Consider the following 25,917-nt stretch of genomic DNA (forward strand, 5'->3'; position numbering starts at 1 on the left):
CCAAAAATAATGGTGTCACTTATGTGTTTGCTATTTCTTTCAGTTGTTAATCTGTAGATGGTTGAGACTGTATTGTGTTTATTTTAGTATTTATATGGTTAAATAACTTGTTCGTAATTAACAAGTAGGAGAAATAAACCAGAGAATACAGATAAAATTTCCAATGGGTAATACTTAGAAATTTCAACAGCTAAGTCCTTCTGGCTTTTGAGGAGAAGATTTGTCCAATCTTGTAAGGACATCAACACTCCCTCTCAAAGAGGGATACATTTTGCATCATGCCAAGCTTGTCTTTTCCCTAGACAAAGGCTTGATGAGAATGTTTGCAATCTGCTCGTCTGTGGATATGTACTAGAGCTAACCTACTCCCTTCTGCACCATGTCTCGGATGAAGTGATATTTGATCTCAATGTGCTTCGACCTAATCAAATATCCTTGCAAGTATCTTTCGAAGCCACATTGCTTCTTAACTTGTAGCACTGACTGCAATATACTCTGCCTCTGTTGTACTGAGTGCGATGCAAGTCTACTTCCTACTAAACTAGGATATCATAGTTGGTCCTAAGCTGAAGCAGCACCCTGGAGGTGCTCTTTTTGTCCTATATACTCCCTTATTCATCTTAATTTGTATATTCCTATAGCCTCACTTCACCATCTAAGACATATCTCAAACCACATGCTTTGCTGAAACCCAATTCACCCACCTCAACTCAATCATATACTAGTTCAAGGTGTTCACTGCAAAGAAAATATTCAGCCTGGTGTTAACCACGTACATCAAGGATTCAATCAACTGCTTGTACATTGTGTTGGTTGATGTAGCTCAGACAAGTGTTCTAGCCTCGGTGGTGCCAATGAGGCTAGGAACACAAGAGCAGAAAATATTTCCAAGCCCAGTTTATTTTATAAAGTAAAAATATCTTAATTAAATTAATTAATCAATTTTAATTCTTTTCCTAAGTCTAACTTAGGAAAATAGATTAATTAATTAGTAATAATTGAGACAAATGATTTTCCTATAGAGACTTCTAGTAAAGTTTCTATATGATATTAGCCATCGATTAGATCATTTCAGATCTAGATCTTGGACGTTGATTTATCAACGAGAGATTATAAAGGAAATCAATGGGCAACTTTGGAGATCATAATGATCATTAGAATTTGGCACCAATGAGGGTTTCAGCAGCAATTGAAGCAGTGAATATTTTTTGGGGTTTTCTTTTATCAATAATTTTCTAGTTTCCAAAATCCGGAGGAGGAACTATCCCATCGTTTTTCTCAGATAGGGAGGCCGCATTATTGAGGCTATGAGGGTTCCAAGAGGGCCAAAATTTCTTTGAGAGAGGCCGAGATTCCTTGTGCAGGGCCAAGATTGCTAGGAGGAGGCCGTAGGGATTGCCAAGGGGTTGTACAAGTTTACAGCATAGCTGAGAGGCTAATTCCGTCTAGGCCATGAGCATCAGAGGACCAAAGGATTCGCATTTGTGGGGTCGTAAAGACTGTATTTTCAAGGAGAGGTCGTGTCAAGTTGCAGTGGGAGGTCGTAAGCCTTCTAGTGGTCAAATCGACCTTTGGAGGTGAATAAATATTTTTCCAAAGCTTTGTTGGGGTTTGGAAAACAGTATTGTAATATTCATCAATCACAGATTTTGTTGAAGATTAATAAAACTTCAGATCTGAAAAACAGGTTTTCCCTTGGGGGTTTGTTGTCGCACAGAATGTCTAAGTACCACGACAACGGCTCAAATCGAGGACTGTCACCCTGATCCCAAATCTCTCCGTTTAAGTTGTCTCCCTACAGCAAGCTAAGGGGGGTAGACCCTATGGAAAAATGGAATGAAGAAGAACCAGTTGGGAACCAACCAGTTCGGGAGACACAATGAAGCAATCAAGTACTTGATTAAGATTTAGCAAGACTTATAGGATTTGATTAGATTTTAAACAATTGATACCAGTGCCTTATGGAGTCAACAATCTTGCTAGAGAAATTAAGACCAAGTAATCGATTAGCAACTGTTGCTTAGATGAATGACTATCTTATATGAAATGCAGATCCTAAAGCTAATGTGAGATGCAAGAATCTTGGTTAATTTTAGTTAAACACCTATTTAAATGTGAATCCTTCGATCCTTTTTGTGTTGAGCCTGATTTTGTAGTAATTAGCAGAGAGAAGATAAGGCGAAGCACACTAAGGTGTGATTAACGATACCTTTCCTGAAAATCTAACATACCTGGTGCCTCCAGCGCTGCAGAGAGTTGTGGCTTTGACCACTGCAAGGTCACCGTTTTAAGTACTATTAAAAGCAAGCTTCAAAGCAAAGATTGATGGATACCTATCTCTCTATCGACCAAGCTTATGCTTGGAAGTAAATTTTATTTATGCAAAGCTAACTTATATGCAAATGCACCAGATGATGGAATGGAGTTAGCCTCGAGGATTAGAAAACACTTGCGTCGCAGAAGCCCTCAATCACCAAAATTAAATGTTCGCTTTATTGGATGAATACTTAAAATAAACCCCTGAAAATATTACAATTAAACCACAAGCTTATTTCAAATCTTTCTGATACAATTATAGCTAAAAAACTTCTTTGCAATTTAATATCAATGGCAACAGATGTACAAAAGTATACTCAGCTTAGGAAACAAACATATGCGATCTATTATAATTCCATGACAGGGCACTTTAACAATTACTTGAAAATATTCGCAATATATCTAACATGTAACATCCATCAAATAATTCAAGCAATGACGATCAATTTCAATAGATGCAAGATATTCTAGCAGTTAAATTTCTAGAGATCCAAATACTTTAAAACACCATGAAATTTAAATGCTAATCAATTCCAATCCCAGAATTAAAATGATTATGCTTAGTGACCCAAATCTAAGAAAATTTACCACTTTCCTATAGTTAATCTTTAGATACAAAAAATTTAAGCGCATTTAACTATAGAGAAATAAAAAAAGGTCAATACCATAAAAGTTCTCTTTTAGATTTTACCCTTAACACACAAAAAGAACACCAAGAAGAAACTAAAGATTGACAATTTAATTAGTCCTTAGGAAAACTTTTTCAATGTGCTAAGTTTTATGAAGAAAGACTTAATGCGGTAAATGATTAATCAAGATTTTCTTAATGTGACCAAAGTAAAACAAATCAAAAAAATATCAAACCTAACCCAACCCTAAATATAGAAAGTTAAAAAAAAAGGGGAAGGCAATTTGAAATGTCTGCAGGTCCAAAGGTTTTCGATGGCGGGGAGAAGAGAAGGGTTTGGACGCATTTGTTTTGCAGGTTGAGGGACGACAGCAGGGATGGCAGCGGAAGGAGAGTTCAATGAGCAGGTTAGAGGATTGCGAATAGGGAATGAAAGGAATGGAGCAGTTCGACGACGAGAGAGAGCACGCAGATAGGGATGAGGGTGGTAGTAGCGAGGAAGGCGTGTAGCTTGAGGAGAAGTATGGAGCTACGATGCAGATGGAGAATGCGTAGGAAGAAAGATGGGCAAGCGGAGTGAGGGTTTAGTGAGCGGTTTGTAGGTATCGGACAACGAATACAAGGAGATTACGCAGTGTGCAGAGGGAGAAATATTGATGCGGGTTAAGGACTACATGTATGGCAGCAGCGATGGACGTCGATCTGGGTAGCCGATGACAAAGAAGAGATCGAACAACAAAGAGAAGGACGCAGGTAGCAGGGAGATCGAAATCTGAAAATTCTAGAAGCCCTCAAAGCGCAGACAGTATGAATATTTCAAAAAAAATTGGAAGGGAAAAACGCAACCCCAAAGGAGGCTCAATTTCTGCAGCAAAAAGAAAACTGGTAGCCCAAAAAAATTAAGAAAATTTCCCAAAAAAATTCTATTTAAAATTTCCTTTCCAAAACTTATGAAATTTTTTTAGAAAATTTGAAACCTTTCAGATTGTAAAACCCTTATAAGATTTTTTCCAAATTTAAAAAAAAAAATCAAACCCTTGGACTACAAAAAGTCTGGATAGTATCCCTGGAAAAATTATTCTGAGACTAGATCTTACCCTCCAGGGCCTAAATCTGGCTTCAAATCAAACTTCACCTTCAGATCTGCAACCTGTACCTAAAAAAAAAAACACCCAGAACACAGATATACAAAAAATAAATAAAACCCAAGTCAGAAAACCCGAAAGCTTTATAGATCTATGCACAAGAATGGCAGATCTATCAGATCTGGAGAGTGTGAGTCCAACTCCGCTCCCAGATCTGATAATCTAAGGCTCTTAACAACCAGATTTATCAATTTAGCAAATAAAAAAAAATAATTAAATGAGGTGCTTAGCTCAAAACCCTTCATGCATCACCAATAAATTCTTATGATAAGCCCAGGATCAAATCAAGCTCGGCTCTTCAGAAAATACGAATCGGGAGTTGGTTGGTCCAACCGAAAACTTCCCCTAACGCCCGAGGATCTGAAAATCAAGACTTAACCTGCAAAACTCAATCCAACCATTAAAATAGAGCGAGAAAATAATAAAATTCAGATAAATAGAGATACCTGCTATTACATTCAAAATTTAGATTATCACTTAAACCCCAGCGACTGAGCAAGATACATGTACTCAAATCACTCTTCAGAAGCTATCATCAATGGCTAAAAAGAAATTTATGCATGAAAATGACACATCTTATAGTATTTCCATGAAGAGTAACATCGGCGAAAAATTAACCCCAAAGTCTTTCTTTATTATCAAAAAATATTACACGAGAGCTTTTAGCTTAGCACACGACTCAAAGATCGGATGGATCAACTGACAAATGACCTCCTATTTAAAGATAAATCTTCCAACGGCTAGTTCGAGTGATCCTCGTCAAAGCAATCTCGACCATTGATAAGGATTAAAATTTATTTTAATCTCATCCGTCGAAATATTAAATTCTTGAGGAAATTCGAATTTTTCAATTAAATGCATTTTAATTAACTCAAAAATAAAAATTTTGAATTAATTTCCTCAAAAATTTGACTTTGACTTAAACCCCAAGGACCAAAGGCTTAAAATTTAGCAAAATAATTAATTTACCTTAGTCCCGGGACCTTTTAAAGTTTGAATTTTAAGGACCGACGAATTTTGCCTTTGGAAAAATTAAATTTACCTAGGACCTAGAATTAATTAAATTTCTGGCTTAGGATTTTAATTAATTTTTTGCCAGAAAATTTAATTAATTAACCTATGAGTGGATAAATTATTTTTCCAACCCTCAAGACACTTTACATCATAATTTTCATATCTATTACATCATAAGGGAGAAAACCCATCTGTAATAGACCCTCATGGACCTACCCATTTCTGCGACACAAATTAATCCAGCAGACTAAACAATTTGTAATAAAATAACCTAACCAAATAGTTAGGATTATTCTCAAATCACTTTTACATAGACTCGATCTATAACACTAGGACTCGCCTAAGATCCCAGTGACAAAATCCATTCCGGCTTTGGGGTAAGACTGAAGGAAAACTCTGCCGACCATCCGAGAATGGATCGGTGAGACAAAAAACCTCCCAGAATGTAGATCGTCACTAGAAAAGTAGGTTTACCTAGGCAATTACATACATGACACGGATTTGCTGAGCTTATTTACATCATATACATGCAGAATGGGTTTATATTATAACATTATCAGGCTGATGATGATAGCTGAACGACATGGACACATCGATCAGGGGTTATCCCTTTCGCGAAAAAAAGGAGTGTACTGCTATGGGTCATTGACACGTAGTGGTCAACATCTGGCTCTACTTGGGGACACGTTGCTGCATCGAAGGAATGTGAGAATCCAAAATCTGCATCCACGCAACACACAATATAACATAAGTAGCGTCCATTCAAAAATCATCATATAACATTAAGCACAGGAAAGATATAAGCTCTTCATTTATTAACTATCTAGTAAAATGAAAAGTAAATCTAATCCTAAAACAGAAATGAAATGCTGAAATGACAAGGTGTAGGGTTAGAAATACAATATAGAGGATGCCCCATGGCATCAAATGTCATCTTTGAAGAATAGCTTGAGCATTTGGCCATTCGCAGGTAAGTCAAGTGGTTCGCCATCCAATCTGCTCAAGTGGAATGAATTTGGCCCAGCAATGTCGCGGATAATGTATGGTCCCAGCCACAAACTGTCAAATTTCTTATGTTTTCTTGGTTTTTCATTCTTGCGATCCCAAAGGAGTACCATATCTCCAACCTACAAAGATCTAGATCGAGACGATTTATCAAAGCTTTTCTTAATGTTAGATTGACTTTTACACATATTATCAAAAGTTGTCCTACGAGTTTCATCCAACTCCACAATCTGATCAATTCTATTTTGAACAACATATTTATTAGTAGAAAATTACTGAAGGAGTAATTACCCTTTGCCAAACATGGAGACTATGTTGCAAAGAGTAACTGGTTCTGGAATGATGTCATTGCTAGATGTTTTTTCTGGATATAATGGGTTAAGAAGGAGGATCGTCACAAAACTACATTCACCACACCATGGGGTAGTTTCGAATATATTAGAATGCCATTTTGGTTAACCAATGTTGGGGCTACGTTTCAAAGGGCTATGGATTATGCCTTTAAGGGTTTAATTGGGAAGTTTATCGAAATTTATCAGGATGATCTTACTGTTTTTTCTAAGGATGGTATTAGTCATATAAGTCATCTTAGGCAAGTTTTTGATAAATGTAGAGAGTATGGGATTTCCTTAAATCCGGCTAAGTCTGTTTTTGGAGTAATTGAAGGGAAATTACTTGGTCACATCATTTCTAAAGATGGAATCAAGATTGATTCTGAAAGAGTTGAGGCAATCCAAAAGATTCCTCTCCCCCATAATCTTAAATCCCTTCCGCCTAATCATGTTATAATATAAACCCATTTTGCGTGTATATGATGTAAATAATCTCAGCAAATCAATGTCATGTATGTAATTGCCTAGGTAAACCTACTTTTCTGGTGACGATCTACATTCCGGGAGGTTTTTTGTCTCACCAATCCATTCTCGGATGGTCGACAGAGTTTTCCTTCAGTCTTACCCCAAAGCCGAAATGGATTTTGTCACTGGGATCTTAGGCGAGTCCTAGTGTTATAGATCGAGTCTATGTAAAAGTGATTTGGGAATAATCCTAACTATTTGGTTAGGTTATTTTATTACAAATTGTTTGGTCTGCTGGATTATATTTGTGTCGCAGAAATGGGTAGGTCCGTGAGGATCTATTACAGATGGATTTTCTCCCTTATGATGTAATCGATATGAAAATTATGATGTAAAGTGTCTTGAGGGTTGGAAAAATAATTTATCCACTCATAGGTTAATTAATTAAATTTCTGGCAAAAACTTAGTTAAAATCATAAGCCATAAATTTAATTAATTCTAGGTCCTAGGTAAATTTAATTTTTCCAAAGGCAAAATTCGTCAGTCCTTAAAATTCAAATTTTAAAAGGTCCCGGGACTAAGATAAATTAATTATTTTGCTAAATTTTAAGCCTTTGGTCCCTGGGGTTTAAGTCAAAGTCAAATTTTTTAGGAAATTAATTCAAAATTTTTATTTTTGAGTTAATTAAAATGCATTTAATTGAAAATTTTGAATTTCCTCAAAAATTTAATATTTCGACAGATGAAATTAAAATAAATTTTAATCCTTATCAATGGTCGAGATTGCTTTGACGAGGATCACTTGAACTAGCCGTTGGAAGATTTATCTTTAAATAGGAGGTCATTTATCAGTTGATCCATTCGATCTTTGAGTCATGTGCTAAGCTAAAAGCTCTCGTGTAATCTTTTTTTATAATAAAGAAAGACTTTGGGGTTAATTTTTCGTCGGTGTTACTCTTCATGGAAATACTGTAAGATGTGTCATTTTCATGCATAAAATTCTTTTTAGCCATTGATGATAGCTTCTGAAGAGTGATTTGAGTACAGGTATCTTGCTCAGTTGCTGGGGTTTAAGTGATAATCTAAATTTTGAATGTAATAGCAGGTATCTCTATTTATCTGAATTTTATTATTTTCTCGCTCTATTTTAATGGTTGGATTGAGTCTCGCAGGAAAGTCTTGATTTTCAGATCCTCGGGCATTAGGGGAAGTTTTCAGTTGGACCAGCCAACTCCCGATCCGTATTTTCTGAAGAGCCGAGCTTGATTTGATCTCGGGCTTATCATAAGATTTTATTGGTGATGCATGGAGGGTTTTGAGCTAAGCACCTCATTTAAAATTTAAAAATTTAATTTTTTTATGTGCTAAATTGATAAATATGGTTGTTAAGAGCCTTAGATTATCAGATCTGGGAGCGGAGTTGGACTCACACTCTCCAGATCTGATAGATCTGCCATTCCTGTGCATAGATCTGTAAAGTTTTCGGGTTTTCTGACTTGGGTTTTATTTATTTTTTGTATATCCGTGTTCTGGGTGTTTTTATTTTCAGGTACAGGTTGCAGATCTAAAGGTGAAGTTTGATTTGAAGCCAGATCTAGGCCCTGGAGGGTAAGATCTGGCCTCAGAATCATTTTTCCAGGGATACTATCCAGACTTTTTGCAGTCCAAGGGTTTGAATTTTTTTTTTTTTTTAAATCTGGAAAAAATCTTATAAGGGTTTTACAATCTGAAGGGTTTCAAAATTTCTAAAAACAATTCATAAGTTCTGGAAAGAAAATTTTAAATAGAAATTTTTTGGGAAATTTTCTTAATTTTTTTGGCCTACCAGTTTTCTATTTGCTGCCGAATTGAGCCTCCTTTGGGGCTGCGTTTTTCCCTTCCAAAAATTTTCGAAATATTCATACTGTCTGTGTTTTGAGGGTTTCTGGAATTTTCGGATTTCGAGCTCCCTGCTACATGCGTCCTTCTCTTTGTTGTTCGATCTCTTCTTTGTCGGCAGCTACCCAGATCTGCATCCATCGCCGCTGCCATACCTGTAGTCCTTAACCCGCATCAATATTTCTCCCTCTGCACATGGCCTAAGCTCCTTGTCTTCGTTGTCCGATACCTGCAAACTGCTCACTAAACCCTCACTCCGCCTGCCCATCTTTCTCCCTATGCATTCTCCATCTGCATCGTAGCTCCATACTTCTCCTCAAGCTACACGCCTTCCTCGCTGCTACCACCCTCATCCCTATCCGCGTGCTCTCTCTCGTCGTCGAACTGCTCCATTCCTTTCGTTCCCTATCCGCAGTCCTCTAACCTGCTCATCGAACTCTCCTTCCGCTGCCATCCCTGCTGTCGTCCCTCAACCTGCAAAACAAACGCGTCCAAACCCTTCTCTTCTCCCCGCCGTCGAAAACCTTCAGACCTGCAGACATTTCAAATTGCCTTCCCTTTTTTTTTAACTTTGTATATTCGGGGTTGGGTTAGGTTTGATATTTTTTAGGTTTATGAATTTTGTATTGCTTTGATTCATTTTGATTTTGTTTATTAATCTAAAACATAAAAAAAACAAAAGTTCGATTTTGGTTTTGTCTTCTTCTTTTTTTTAATTTTATTTCTTCTTTTTTTATTTGATTTGATTTTATTTCATTGTTTCAATTTTTATGATTTTGATTTTTCCTTTTAAACTCTAAAACTAAAAAATCATAAAAATCAAAAACCCTAAAAATAAAAAACTAAAAAAATAAAAAAAAGGGGCTTCATTTTTATTTTTTATGTGACTTTGAGATATCCTAAAAAAATTTAAATCAAAAGTAATTTTTTTGCATTAAAAGATTTTAAATTTTTTATGTGGCCTTTGGCCCATTAAAAAATTTTAAAATTATTAAATCATTTTGATTTGTTTTACTTTGGTCACATTAAGAAAATCTTGATTAATCATTTACCGCATTAAGTCTTGCTTCATAAAACTTAGCACATTGAAAAAGTTTTCCTAAGGACTAATTAAATTGTCAATCTTTAGTTTCTTCTTGGTGTTCTTTTTGTGTGTTAAGGGTAAAATCTAAAAGAGAACTTTTGTGGTATTGACATTTTTTTATTTCTCTATAGTTAAACGGGCTTAAATTTTTTGTATCTAAATATTAACTATAGGAAAGTGGTAAATTTTCTTAGATTTGGGTCACTAAGCATAATTATTTTAATTCTAGGATTGGAATTGATTAGCATTTAAATTTCATGGTGTTTTAAAGTATTTGGATCTCTAGAAATTTAACTGCTAGAATATCTTGCATCTATTGAAATTGATCGTCATTGCTTGAATTATTTGATGTATGTTACATGTTAGATATATTGTGAATATTTTCAAGTAATTGTTAAAGTGCCCTGTCATGGAATTATAATAGATCGCATATCTTTGTTTCCTAAGCTGAGTATACTTTTGAACATCTCTTGCCATTGATATTAAATTGCAAAGAAGTTTTTGACCTATAATTGTATCAAAAAGATTTGAAATAAGCTTGTGGTTTAATTGTAATATTTTCAGGGGTTTATTTTAAGTCTTCATCCAATAAAGCGAACATTTAATTTTGGTGATTGAGGGCTTCTGCGACACAAGTGTTTTCTAATCCTCGAGTCTAACTCCATCCCATCATTTGGTGCATTTGCATATAAGTTAGCTTTGCATAAATAAAATTTACTTCCAAGCATAAGCTTGGTCGATAAAGAGATAGGTATCCATCAATCTTTGCTTGAGAAGCCTGCTTTTAATAGTACTTAAAACGGTGACCTTGCAGTCGTCAAAGCCACATCTCTCTGCAGCGCCGAAGGCACCGGGTATGTTAGATTTTCAGGAGAGGTATCGTTAATCACACCTTAGTGTGCTTCGCCTTATCTTCTCTCTGCCAATTACTACGAAATCAGGCTCAACACAGAAAGGATCGAAGGATTCACATTTAAATAGGCATTTAACCAAAATTAACCAAGATTCTTGCAGCTCACATTAGCTTTAGGATCTGCATTTCATATAAGATAGTCATTCATCTAAGCAGCAATCGCTAATCGATTACTTGGTCTTAATTTCCCTAGCAATATTGTTGACTCCATAAGGCACTGGTATCAATCGTTTAAAATCTAATCAAATCCTATAAGTCTTGCTAAATCTTAATCAAGTACTTGATTGCTTCACTATGTCTCTCGAACTGGTTGGTTCCCAACTGGTTCTTCTTCATTCCATTTTTCCATAGGGTCTACCCCCCTTAGCCTGCTGTAGGGAGACAACTTAAACAGAGAGATTGGGGATCAGGGTGACAACCCCCGATCTGAGCCGTTGTCGTGGTGCCTAGACATTCTGTGCGACAACAGGGTTTTTCCGGGGACAAAATTTTGTTTCCATTTTGTGATTGGTTTCTATCAAAGTTTCCGCATTTTATTTTTTTGAATATTGTAATCGTGTGTTTATTCAGTATTTGTAGTTTAATAATTTTGGTAAGAATAAAATACATTGGATAATTACCGGTTGATTGCAAAAAGCGATATTTTTATCGATTTTTCAAGCATTGTGGGATCCACCAAATCTGAATCTGAAGCGGAATCACTCAGCTTCTTTAGATTGGTCACCATTGGTGTAGCCATGGACTTGCATTCAATCATACTGAATCTCCTCAAAATCTGGACAATGTACTTCCCTTGTATGAGGAAGATCTCATATAGTCTTTGCCACACGTCCAATCCCAAGAAATAATGCATCAGCCCAATATCCTTCATATCAAACTCCGAGGCGAACTCCCTTTGACACTGAAGCAAATCCTCCTGTGGTAATCCTAGTTGCTCCCTCTGACACGGAAGCAAATTCTCCTACAACTGTTGCTCCCTCTGTCACTGAGGTATACTCTATTCTCTGACATGGTCCCCTCATAGAAGGCATACTGCTCCTAGAGACTTCTTGTCTAACAATCTCAACTCATGACATCCTCTAGGAAAGTTGTTCCTTCCACTCTGTCTGACTATCTACTCCCTCGGAACTGGAAGCTCTTCTGGTCATCTGGCATGGTCCTGGACATCCTAACAATATGTACAACTCTCCCTCTCCAACAGAAATCACTCCTGCTGAGTCTATGCTCGAGCCATTAGCTCATACAAGAACTTGAGCACCTGGTGACTTGGAGCAAAAATATCCTTCTAGTCCAATCCCCCTTACTGGAGAACCCTCCTGCCACAAACTTTTCTTTGTTCTTCCTAATGTTGTCATTTGTTGCATGAATCATTGCATTGGAAGTCTCTGCAATGTACCTATTCTTCCTTTCTGCAAACTCCATTTAGGAGGCTATGGAAGAAAAATCATAACCAGGCAAAATACAAGGACAACAAGCTTGACCAAAAACATAATAATAATAATAATCATGGAAAAAAATGTGAAATATTTATCTCTTGATTAAGGAAGAAGCTGTTGAATAATTATCAACTCCCTCTAACAAATCTTTAAGAGAAATCCGGAAACCTATCATGCTCCTAGAGGAACAACTATCCACAAACATTACTGGTAGTAGTTCCTAAAGGAACAATTTCTTTTCTTCTTTTGAGGTGGATGGTCATCATCATCATCATCATCAACATTGGTTGTTGATGCATGATGCTTTCCCTTCCTTCTTCTTAGGACACTGGGAGACATAGTGTCCAAAATCATGACAAATGAAGCACTTGATCTTTGATATATCCTTCTTCTAATCCTCAAAAAGAGAGGGTCTTCTACCTGTATTCTTCTTATCAAACTTTCCAAAGTTCCTTCTTCCTTTTCCTCTTCTTGTATGAACTACAAGGGCTTGAGTGTGGTTGTCCAAGAGATAAAATTATGAAGAGAAGAAGAATAGACTCCAAAATCGAATTTCAGACTTGCTCTTTTCTTGGTAGTGAAAATGAGAGGTCACATCATCTATTTATACCAGTTGAATGGGGTGAAATAACCCAAGGGACGCGTTCCTTCACTCTGCTGGGCCGACTTGGGCATGCGGGAATACCTCCCGATGCTACACAAAAAATCAACAATAACATCCTTGTCACCTTCAAAATCCCTCCTAACTCTAGCTAGAAACTAACACATCCAACCCCCTTCACTGCATGCATTGTACTAGTCCCACTAATCACATTGCAATCTAAATCTGTCTCTGAAACACTGCAGAACACTGACCTCATCCCTGTCAAGTGACTGGACGCTCTATTGTCCACTAGCCATAGCCCACTATACTCATACACGGTAGTACTACTTCCCAAAATACAGGCAATAAGAGAAAACTCTTTCTCAAATTTCTCAGGAAAGTCATCAATTTTAGTTGATGCTACTACTACTGCTAGATGTGCCTCTTTCTTCTTCTTCTTGTATGGACACTGGCTTGCATAGTGACTAGTCTTATGACATGCAAAGTTATTTCACTTTTCTCATGTCCTTCACAAAAACAAATCCCCCACTTCCCTTTACCTTGCCTTTGAATTTTCCCTTAACTGTAAGAGCAACATTCTACTCATCTTCCCCACCATGTTGCACACTACTCTTGGCATTTTGTCTTATCTCCTCTTGCTGGAAATCATCCCAATTTCTTCCCCAATCCGAAAGATGCTCATGGGCCACTATCCATCAATGAAGGCATCCTACTTCTTGGGAAAACCACTCATGGCTAATCTAACCAGCTACTCATCTGAGATGGTTTCTCCCACAACTGCCAATTCATCTCTTACTTCAGTGACCTTGGTGAGGTATGAGGAAACAATGTCGGTTTTGGTCATCTTGGTTTGCCTTATTTTTTTCCGCAACACCATATTTTTGTTCTCATTAGTACTCTAGAAAAGCTTGATCAAGGTTGCCCACATCTCAAAGGCATAAGTCTTCCCCGAAACATGGGGAATAAGATGGTCTTTAATAGCATCTACAAGGAGACTCTTGGCCTAACATTCCTCTTGTTAAATCAGCTGGTTGTACTGGATCAATGGGTATTGTTACTGCCTTCTCAACAATGTCCCACAACTCAAATTTCTGAAGCACCAATACAAATCTCTCCTTCATTGGGCTAAAATTATTAGCCCCATTCAGCCTATCCTCCACCCTCAACCCTGTTTCCATTGACATGCCCAATTGACCAACAATAACTTTTCCCTTCTCTTTTTCCTAACACAACCCCTTGCAATACCACTATGTCAAAATCTGCCCACTATCCCTCAAAGTCCTAGCTTTGATACCATATTGAAAAACCACCTACAAGTGGATTTTCCCTTATAGGACTTTTGTCAAACACTTAGTCAAAATCTGATTTTTGTCTCCAATAAAGACTTTCTCAAATAATGCATTTGAACTTAAACACATACAATCTGATTTTTTTTATGAGTAGAAATACAAATGACTAAATTTGATCTTAAGCAGCGGAAAACAACAATATGCAACCACACATTTGACACAAAAAATTTGGGCAATGCCCCTGGAAAAACCCCAAAGGGAAAACCAGTGAGAAGAGGAATTTATTATTGAGCTCACTGAGAAAATTTCTGAGTTTACAACAGGTGAAATTTCCAGCAATCCAAAGTTGTACTTATCTCGTAAATCATGCCAAACAGTCCCTGAAAAATATGTTGCTAAACCTGCCTTGATTCTTGTGTTGTACGACCCAGATTTGCTATTGTATGACCTGCAATAAATGTGGTTGAGAAGACCTCGAAATTTGTGCCCTTCTTGCCTCAAATTTTGTACCAAATCTGCTTTGTTACTGCACTCGAAAATCATGCCCAAATGCAGCCTAGAAAATCATGCCATTGCTGCCTCAATTTCTGTGCAGAGATAACCTATACGTGTTGAAAATTGTAACTAGGTTCTATCTTCATAATGACCTAATTGTAATGATGACATTGCATATTATTTGTAAAGAAAGAAAAGAGAAATTATATTTTTATTGTTGGAGTATGGGTTTCATACTCAAGTTTGAGTCAAAAGCATGTTGTTCATGCTTTTAGGTTTTCTAGGTCTTTCTAGACTTTCTAGGATAAAGAATATTATTGGTCATGTGCCATAGTCCCATTTGGACTCTTTGTAATAAATAAAGAAATTTATTTTATTAAGGAAAATCCATTTTGTATCCCAATACCAAGTCGACCCAAGAGCAAGATAAGGTCGGCCTAAAGGAGGGTTATTCGACCCCACAAGGATGCTATAAATACAAAGGAGCTCGACTTCATTTGGACACTCACTCAAGTCAAGTTTGATCTACAATAGCGAAGAAGGACGAAGAAAGGAAGAAAAGAGTGAAGTTTCTTGGGCTAAGATCTCTCTCTCCCTCTCTCACACGTGTGAAGCTAGGGTTTCTATGAAGTTGCAGTTGCAAGAGGTCGAAATTGCAGAGCCGAAATTCTGAGGAGCAATTGCAGGGCAGAAATTCTAGGACGAAGTTGCAGTAGGTCGAAGTTTGGAAGCTGACTTGGTGCTTGGTAGGGTTGCTGACTTTGGTCTTTGGATCTTGGAAGTCTCTTTGTAAGCAGATTCTAAAAAAGAAGAAAAGCATTTTCTAGGTTTTCCCCTTGGAGGGGTTTTTCCCTGGCTTGGAGCCTATATCTTGTGTACTTTGTTGTGGTGTGATCTTCATTGTTTTGGTAATTGCTTGATGAACAAATATCTAATAAATTAATAAAAGGCCAACATATATCACAAGTAATTATCAAGTTAAGGAAAATCATCTATAATACATAAGTCTCCTGATTTTCCAACATGGTTTCAAAGCTAAGGTGTAGGAAGGAGACTTAAGATCACACTATAGTTGGCACTATGACAAGGGTTATGGAGAAGGGTTTCAAGTTTCTTGGGAATCTCACTACATCCATCAAGAATTGCATATTGGAGATCATCTCCAAGCTAGTAAAGAAAGCAATAGCAAAAAGTATGTTCGCTGCTTTATTCGACACCTTCAAGGATGAGAATGTATGGGTTATTGACAGTGGTACCTCCTGACATATGACAGAAGAATGCAGTCAACTTCAGACCTTGTCAAAAGGAAATTCATCTCACTCAATTGAACTTGGATACAACAAGAGCTATCCAGTGAAAGGCATCGGATCTATTTCATTGGAGCTCGAGTCTAGTGGAAGCATTCACCTCAACAACATTCTATATGTTCCAGGTTTGAAGAAAAACTTACTTTCTATTTCTGATCTAGAGGATAAGGGTGATAGAGTTGCTTTTGTTAATGGCAAGGTTTTGTTTTGGGGTAAGGGCTCTAGTATTGATGATGCTAGGGTTATTATCTCAGTCCCTAGTCCACTTGGATGTGAGTCCTTCCGAACTATGGCATAGAAGGTATGGACACCTTCATTATAATATTTTTCCATATCTAAGTCAAATGATCAATGGCATCAGTGACACCAGATCTAAGGAAGTTGTAGATCTCATTCATCAGATGTATGTGGACCTATGACAGTCAAGTCTCTTGGTGGGAATCAGTATTATGTAACCTTTATTGATGATTTCTCAAGGAAGACTTGGTTATACCTTCTCAAAAACAAGGATAAGGTATTCGAAAAGTTTCAGGAGTTCAAGAATGAAGTGGAAAACATAACGAGAGAAAGATCAAAACTCTAAGGTCATACAATGGTGGAGAATACACCTCCAAAGAACTAATATCTTTCTGCAAGGAAGCAAGGGTTAAGAAGGAGCTCACTGTTCCCTATAATTTTGAACAGAATGGCATGGCAGAAAGGAAGAATGGAACTATTGAGGAATGTGTCAGGGCTATGCTACATGATCAAGATCTCCCTCAATTCCTATAGGGAGAGGCATGTATGATTGTTGTTTACTTGCAGAATCGAAGTGCTCACAAGATTCTCAACAACATGAATCTCGAAGAAGCATTTACAGGAAAGAAATGAGTGTGGATCGTCTTCGAATATTTGGGTGTCCTGTGTATATTCATATACCCGAGGACAAGAGAAAAAATTTGGATCCTACCAGTCTAAAGGGCATCTTTGTTGGGTATAGTGCTTCATAAAAGGCATATAGAATCTATATTAAGGAGGATCATCGACTTGAAGTAAGCAAGGATGTCATCTTTAATGAAAGTATAGCTTACAAGAAATCAAAGGATTTTCTGGTTAACTCTGATGAAGAAGAGATACCTATCTCTGAGGATATCTCAAGGGGCAATGATGGTCAAGATCAAACATATACTCAAGAAGATGTTGAAGGTCCTAGTGAGCCTATACAACAAGTGATTGTTCCAAAAAATCAAAAGAGGCTTGCTTAGTTGAGGACTACTCTACAAGAAGCGAGAGGACATACAACATCTGGGACTATCACGGAAAGTAAAATACCGAAGAGGTATTCTTGGTATGTTGCATATATGACAAAGCTTATTGAATCAAAACCTTCCTCCTATGAAGATGCAACTAAACATCAAGAGTGGAGGAATGCAATGCAGGAAGAATACCGATCCATAATGAAGAATGATGTCTGGGAAAATGTCCCTAGGCCAAGTGACAAATCTATAGTCACTTCAAAATTGATTTACAAGATAAAATGCGCCGCGGATGGGAGCATTGATAAATATAAAGCAAGGTCGTTAGAGAAATTTTGAGGTCTGAAATGGGCCTCAAAACAAAAGTGTACAACAAAAATAAACTTTATAAGAACCAATAGGATTCAATATAATGATGTCAACCATGGGGGATGATTCACCATTTTTGGAGTAAAAAAGTAAAAAGAATAAAAAATTAAAAAACTACTTTTTCAACTCGTATTTTAAATTTATCTCCATACGGTTTTACTCAAATTTCAAGCAGGAGCACTCGTTGGATTCAAAATTTAATTCCTCATCCAAGGAGTACCCATGTTGCATACTTTCGATGGACCCTGCTACACGAAATATTGAGAAATACATGAAAAACGTGATTGCAATCACAAATTTTCATGTATTTATCATTTTTTGTGTAGCAGGGTCTATCAAAAGTATGCAACATGGGTACTCCCTGGATGAGGAATTAAATTTCACATCCAACAAGTGAACCTACTTGAAATTTGAATTGTTGGGTGTGGAGCCTAATTATCTTCTTGATTGTTCAAAGGTTTTTTGTTTCAGCCCTGTTGGATCCCTGTTCCTAACGGGACGACAACGTCGCCCGTTTAATTGCCATCAAAGGGGTATAGAGGGGTTGCGACGATGACTTTTATGAGCCCCCCTGGAGGGGGTTCGGGGGAAGCACCCCCAAAGCTAAAAATAGATGAAAATTTGCCTTGTAAAATATTGTAATTTCGTAGTCAATCTAGACCGTTCATTAGGCAAATGATCTGACGGTAGAAGTTATGTTTAAGTTAGGGTTTTTTTCCCTAGAAGGCAACCCTCGGTCTATATGAGAGAATTGTATTGCGATTGTGTAGCATTATTCTGAGCGAGAGAGAGAGAGGAGGTTGTGTGAGAGCAAAGAGGAAATTATAGCAAATATGTTGTAGGTTTGATCCAGGTGGATGTTGGTGGCCACCCGTCTATCCCACTTGGACCCCCACAACTATCTCTTTCAGTTTTGCAGTTTCCTTATTTCTAGCACAATTTACTATTTTTGGCAGTTTTTCGGGTCCTGAACTTCCGGAGCCCTTTTGAGGCCCTAAACGATGTTTTTTGGGAAAACTAGGACCAACATGGGTCATTAACCGATGTTGGTCATGCAAAAGTTGTAGTCCTCGGATAGATCTTTCTAACAAGGTATTGTGCACGTCAAATGGAGATCGTATGCCAAAGTTACAACCCCAGGAAGTTGATGTACCAATTTACCCAAACGGGGCCCATAGTTTGGCGCTTCATCTCCTAGGGTTAGGTTTTTGGATGTTTAAGGTTTTCCATTGTTTCTCAACAATAAATAGGCCTTTGAGCCTCATTGTAACAGAGTTCAGAGGCATGTAGCCACCACATCTCTCCTCAGAGATAAGCTACCATCGCCCGAGCTAGCTTATTTCAATTTCTGTTTGTAAACATATTTCAGTATTTTACATTAATGAAATGAAGTATTATTTTTGCTGCATCTCTGTATTTATGGTTATTTCTGTAATTTGTTGCGTTCCTGTCTAAATCTGGATCAATGGTATCAGAACGGTATGCTCTTTCTCTGTTTTTCTTTGCATGTCCCCAACGAGGTCGGGATATAAGGAGTTAGGGCTTGAACTGGTCGAACCTTTGCAAGACTAGCCTCGCAAATCCCGATGGCCTCCCATGGTGAAAGAAAAGAAAGACGAGGGGGCAGGAGATCCTATCAAAATCTTGCTCGAAGAAGCCCTCGAGTGACAAAGGAACACGATGATGGACAACTTTGCTCAAATCCTTCAGCGGCTACCCAAGGGCGACGCATCTACTTCCAGCAGCTACTCTGGAAAAGTCACACCCTTTAAGGTACAAGTTAACTTTGAAATCCCCATATTCAAGGGTTAGATAGATGCAGATGTCGTAGATAAATGGTTAAATCTACTAGAAGGGTATTTTTCTGTTCATGATTTTTCCAGCCAGGAAAAGATTACTTTCGCTCTTCTCAAAGCCACCCCCCACGTCAAGGACTGGTGGGAAACCTACTGCGAACAGAAGGATGAAATTACGGGCTCACTGTTTTCAACCGCACCCACTTGGAATTCATTCTGGGACACCATCAAGGAGCAGTACTACCCTGTCGGGAGCTATGAGGATAAATACATAAAGTGGACCATGCTGTGGCAGGGAAGGGACCAAGACGTGCCGGAATTTACCAATATTTTTCATACCCTTCGCACAAAGTTGGGTATCAAGGATTCTGAGCGACATTTGGTACTCAAATATCGTGGCTTCCTACACAGGTACATCCAAGATGAGATGGAGTTCCCGGACATCTCCTTGCTCGGCACGACGTACCGATACGCTGTCAAGATCGAGCAGAAGTTTAAACAGAAGAAGCAAGACTTTGGATCCGCGAATCCGAAGCAAGGGAAAGGCTTCCCCAAACCGTAGAACCAAGGACAAAGCCAAGACGGTGTGAGCCAAGACAACCTGTCGAAGCCGTAAGAAAAGAACAACACCACGAAGTCAAAGAAGGACACATGAAAGTGGTGCAAGTTCCATAAGAGCCCCACTCATAACACAAGTGAGTGTCGGGCCAAGCAGTCGTTGGTGGCCGAGTTGAAGGCTTTAGAATCAGATGCATGTTCCGACCCTGAATCAAAACCCGACAAGAGGAATGACAAAGGGAAGTAAATCATTGATGCGAAGCCCAACACCATTGTTGCCACCACAAAGATCTAGAAGAATGAGCCCGAAGATCCAGAGGAGGGGGAGCGTCTTTTCCACTCACAAATGTGGGTGAAGGGTTCGCCGCTGCAATTCATTGTCAACAGTGGCAACCAAAAGAACCTCATTTCAGCAGAGGTCATGAAGTAGTTGAGCCTACCGACTACACCACACCCACAGTCGTACAGTATCGGGTGGCTTCACCAAGGACGAGATCTCCGAGTCCGCCAGCAGTGCTGCCTTCCCTACAGCATCAAGCCCTTCACAGATGAGGTATTGTGTGATGTTGCACCTCTTGATGTTTGTGATGTATTATTAGGCCAACCATACTTGTGGAAGCGACATGCTGTATATGAGTCAAGGCCTCGCGTTGTTATTATTTCTTTGGGTAATTCATTATACAGGATACCAGAGGTAGCCCCACCTACCGCCACCTCTTTGATCTCTGCTAAGAAATGCAGTAAGATCGTCTTCCAAACTAGGAAATTCATTTTCTTTCTGGTTCGCTCTCAAAGTAGGGGGGAGATCGTAGCCACATCCACGGCCCCCGGGAAGGGTTCCTCCACGCAGCAGAAGCAGGGGGATGCGGTCATGAAAAAATACAGGAACATCTTCTCCTCACCCACAGGGGTACCGTTGCACTGTCAGGTCAAGCATTCATTCGATCTGACTCCTAGAGCACCTCTACCCAACAGGCTGATATATCACCGCTCCATTGTGGAAAATGCCAAGTACAAGCAGCAACATGATCAACATCGGGTGCCACACAAGTTTCAAGTGGGCGACAAAGTCTGGTTACATTTGCAGAAAGACGCCTTACAAGAGCCCATTAGAAGCTCGGACCACTCCGATATGGTCCTTACACCATTACCAAGGTTGTGGGAAACAATGCTTTGGAGCACAACATTCCCCCATTCCTTGGCTTGCACCAAGTGTTCAATGTGGACAGCCCTCGACCATGCTTCCCACCATTACTGCACACATCAAAGATTGCAGAACAGCTCACCAGGGACCAAGTTCAGCAAAAGTTTTCCCATCTCATGGAGGCACTCAACGCAATGGGGACCATTGCTTCCTAAGGGGGGAGGAATGATCCAAGTGGATGTTGGTGGCCACCCGCCTATCCCACTTGGGCCCCCACAACTATCTCTTTTAGTTTTTCAGTTTCCTTATTTCTAGCACAATTTACTATTTTCGGCAGTTTTTTGGGTCCTGAACTTTCGAAGCCGTTTTGAGGCCCTAAACGACGTTTTTTGGGAAAACTGGGACCTGTAGTCCTCAGATAGATCTTATAACAAGGTATTGTGCCCGTCAAACGAAGATCGTATGCCAAAGTTACGACCCCAGGAAGTTGATGTACCAATTTACCCAAACGGGGCCCATAGTTTGGCGCTTCATCTCCTAGGGTTAGGTTTTTGGATGTTTAGGGTTTTCCATTGTTTCTCAACAATAAATAGGCCTTTGAGCCTCATTGTAACAGAGTTCAGAGGCATGTAGCCGCCACATCTCTCCTTAGAGATAAGCTACCATCGCCCAAGCTAGTTTATTTCCATTTCTGTTTGTAAACATATTTCAGTATTTTACATTAATGAAATGAAGTATTATTTCTGCTGCATCTCTGTATTAATGGTTATTTCTGTAATTTGTTGCGTTCCTGTCTAAATCTGAATCAAGGTTGTATCTCTTCATTTTGCTGCATAATATAAAAGGAAGGACTGGTTGTTTCTCTGTGGACGTAGCGCAAATTGCGTGAACCATGTATATCTGTGTCTCTATTGTTTTATGCATTTCTGTATTTGTGTTTCCGCAATATTTTTTGTATTTCATTGCTCCGTTAATTGATTTTTAACATGAGTAAAACTATAGGGAGATAAGTTTAAAAAGTAATTTTTTTTTCCCTCTAAAATTTGATGATGTAATCTAATCTTATTTTATTATGTTCACTATTATTTTATAATATTCCTTAGGAGGCCCATTTTATACCTCAAAATTTCTCTAATGGGCTTCTCGCAGAAAGAAGGGATTGATTATGCGGAAACCTTTGCTCCCACAGCTAGATATACAACAATAAGATCGCTTGTTTCGTTGGATGCTACTATGGGATGGAACATCCATCAAATGGATGTCAAGACAACTTTCCTTGATGGGACCATTAATGAAGAGGATAACATTGAGCAGCCTCAAGGATTTGAAATAAATCATAGGGAGACTCACGTCTGCAGGTTGAAGAAGGATCTATATGACTTAAAGCAAACACCTAGAGCTTGGTATGGAAGAATGGATGCATACCTATTAAGACTTGGTTTTACCAAGAGTTTTGCAAATCCTAACCTATATATCAAGGTGGTCTAGGATGAACCAGTCATCATACTCTTGTATGTGGATGATCTACTAGTCACAAGTGTAGAGCATCAAATTCGAGAATGCAAGAAGCAATTAGCAGTCGGGTTCGATATGAAGGATCTTGGGATTATGCATTATTATCTGGGACCAGAAATATGGCAAAATCCAGGTGAAATATATATTGTCAAGGTAAGTATGTGATCAAGATACTTCAGAAGTTTGACATGATGGATAGCAAGCCTATGATGACTCCTATGATTACCAATTTAAAGAAGTTGAGGAATTCATAGTCTAGTCTAGTGGATCCTACTTGCTATAGATAGTTGATTGGATCCTTGATGTATCTAGTAAATACGAGACCAAACATTTGTTTCACAGTAAATGTTCTCAGTCAGTTTCAGATGGAGCCAAAACATGACCATTGGATTGCAGCCAAGCATATCCTAAGATATTTGTGTGGAACCATACATCACTGACTCTGGTATACTAGTAATGAAATCTAACTCATGGGATGTACAGATTCAGATTAGGGTGGCAGTGAGATAGACGGAAGAAGCACAACAGGTGGATGCTTCAACCTAGGTTCCTCCATGGTCTCATGGATGAGTAGAAAGCAGGATACAAATTCTTTGAGTAGTGCTGAAGTTGAATATGTTGCTGCAAGCAAAGTCTGTCAGGAAGCAGTTTGGCTCAAGAAGTTGTTATCAGACTTGTTTGAAGGACCGCTTAGCCCTACATGGATACATTGTGATAATGAAAGTTGCATTAGATTGACAGAAGACTCGGTGTTTCATGCTAGGACGAAGCATATAAAAAACAAGTACCACTATGTCAAAAGCTTGGTATGAGATGGGGTCGTGGAGCTGCACTATCTACCTACATATGAACAGGTAGCAGATATTTTGACTAAAGAATTACCAAACAAGAAGCTTGAGTACCTGAGAGGTAATCTTGGTCCGGTTGATATCTCTTTCCTTATTGAGAGGGAGTGATATTGGGCAATTCATGTCTTTATGGGTCAAGCACTAGACTAGGACTAACAACCATATGTCTTAGTGAAGGCCATAAAGAAAAAATGGAATCTGAAGGATTGGATAAGCATCTGAGATTAGAACTTCTTATGGATTGAAGAATCCAGGGAAAGAAGTTGTTGACCGACACTCTTTGAGGATGAGGTAGGGCATCCAAGGTAAGAGTAGTCAAAGAGGACCAATATTCTTTGAGGATCTAGGTTTGGGAATCCAAGAAAAGAATAGTCCTAAAAGGACATACCTTGTGGACATCCGGATGGGGTGTGTGACTTAAGAGGTAGTGTGGTAGCTCACGTAAAGCCTCCTAGCATAATGCTCTCAAATAAGGTTGAGCTTGTCTAGTTAAGGCCTTTAATGACAGTGTTGGTTATGATAAAGATGCTTGACAAAAAGATGACTTATCAATCCGACTCTTCTTATGAGAATGCTTCAAGATTGAGATTCCTTGTACCATGTAATGGGATTATAAATAGTAAATACCTCCCTAGTTAAGAGGGAGTGTTGAAAATTGTAACTAGGTTAGGTCTTCATAATGACCTAATTGTAATCATGACATTGTATATTCTTTGTAAAGAGAGAAAAAGAAAGAAAAGAGAAATTATATTTTTATTTTTGGAGTATGGGTTTCATACTCAAGTTTGAGTCAAAAGCATGTTCTTCGTGCTTTTAGGTTTTCTAGGTCTTTCTAGTATAAAAAATATTATTGGTCATGTGTCTTTGTAATAAAGAAAGAAATTTATTTTATCGAGGAAAAGCCATTTTGTATCCCAAGACCAAGTCGGCCCAAAAGCAAGATCAAGTCGACCTAAAGGAGGGCTATTTGACCCCTTAAGGAGGCTATAAATATAAAGGAGCTCGATCTCATTTGGACACTCACTCAAGTCAATTTGATTTGCAATAGCGAAGAAGAAGAAGTGCGAAGAAGGACGAAGAAAGGAAGAAAAGAGTGAAGTTTCTTGGGAAAATATCTCTCTCTCTCTCTTACACGTATGAAGCTAGGGTTTCTGTGAAGCTGCAATTGCAGGAGGTCGAAATTGCAGGGCCGAAATTTTGGGATGAAGTTGCAGTAGGTTGAAGTTTGGAAGTTACCTTGGAGAAGATCTTGCTGGGGGATGACATGGTGCTTGGTGGGGTTGTTGGCTCTAGTCTTTGGGTCTTGGAAGTCTCTTTGTAAGCAGATTCTAAAGAAGAAGAGAAGCATTTTCTGGGTTTTCCCCTTGGAGGGGTTTTGCCCTGGCTTGGAGCCTATATCTTGTGTATTTTGTTGTGGTGTGATCTTCATTGTTTTGGTAATTGCTTGATGAACAAAGATCGAATAAAGTAATAAAAGGCCAACACATATCACAAGTAATTATCAAGGAAAATCATCTATAATACATAAGTCTCCTCATTTTCCAACAGTACGGTACAACAATATATGCATCGATTTTTTTCCCTTCTTTGCCTAGAAAATCATGCCCATACTCAGTTGTACAACCTGCTTAATGGCCGGAAACTTTTCCTAGAAGTGTGTGCCCAATCTGAAGACTTCTCTCCTTGGGATTTGTGCCCTTCTTCTCCTTGTTGCTCCTCTATTTTTTCTGCTCAACTCCTCTTCCTCTCTTCTAGAAAAAAAGTGTGCTTTTTCACTCTACCTCTCTCTTTTTATTTCTCTTTAATGACCAAAATCCCTAACCCTAGATCTCAATGGTTGAGATTAAATCTCACCATCTCAGGATCAACGATCATGACTTAATCTCACATTGGGCCCACTTAAATCTCTTAAGTGACCCAACTTTATACAGTCACACTCACTTTATAAAAAGTCACTTTTTAGTACACTTTCGAACTTTATATAATCACTTTATAAAGTAAAGTGCCTAGAGAGTGAAATAAGCTCGGTCGGCACTACAAATGCAGAAGTACCTCCCGAGCTACAATAATTAACACAAATCATTCCGAACACTATGAATTTCCAAGGACCAGTTACATTTGGCATGGTCTATATTGAGATCAATGGGCCCACATGGAGGTATTGGCTATTTTTGGACAATGTTGAGCCCTAGAAGGATTTCATATGACCTTAGCTAAGGAGTACTTGGCATAGAGGAGCTTACGCTGTTATTTTAAAGTTTCTCCTTCTTAATATTAGCCTAGCTCATCGTACTATTTTTTATCCTCACTTATTCCATAATTTAAGGCTTACTTCTAGGGGATTCTACCTTTAGGAAATTCGTAGGGTCTGTTTTAGGCATGAAAAAGGTGCATTGAAAGAAAAAATTAGCCATATACAGTGTAATTTGTCTTATGGGTGGTTATGATGGAAGGAAGGTGATCTTTTGGAAGGGTAGTTTTTTCATGCAAATGCTATTTTCATTCAAAAAAGGAGTGCTATATTTGGAGACTACTATTTTT

General features: G+C 38.3%; 1 long non-coding RNA gene across 3 annotated transcripts in view; it reads right to left on the reverse strand.

Annotated features, from left to right (window-relative positions):
• The window catches only part of LOC149259531 (uncharacterized), a 241,052-nt gene that overhangs the window by 211,543 nt on the left and 3,592 nt on the right, over positions 1–25,917 (reverse strand). The gene's annotated exons all lie outside the window — the stretch shown is intronic.

The sequence above is a fragment of the Pinus tabuliformis genome, chromosome 6 (assembly GCF_031772625.1).
Source record: "Pinus tabuliformis cultivar Carrire ecotype Pingquan chromosome 6, CPIR1, whole genome shotgun sequence".
NCBI classification, from domain to species: Eukaryota; Viridiplantae; Streptophyta; class Pinopsida; order Pinales; family Pinaceae; genus Pinus; species Pinus tabuliformis.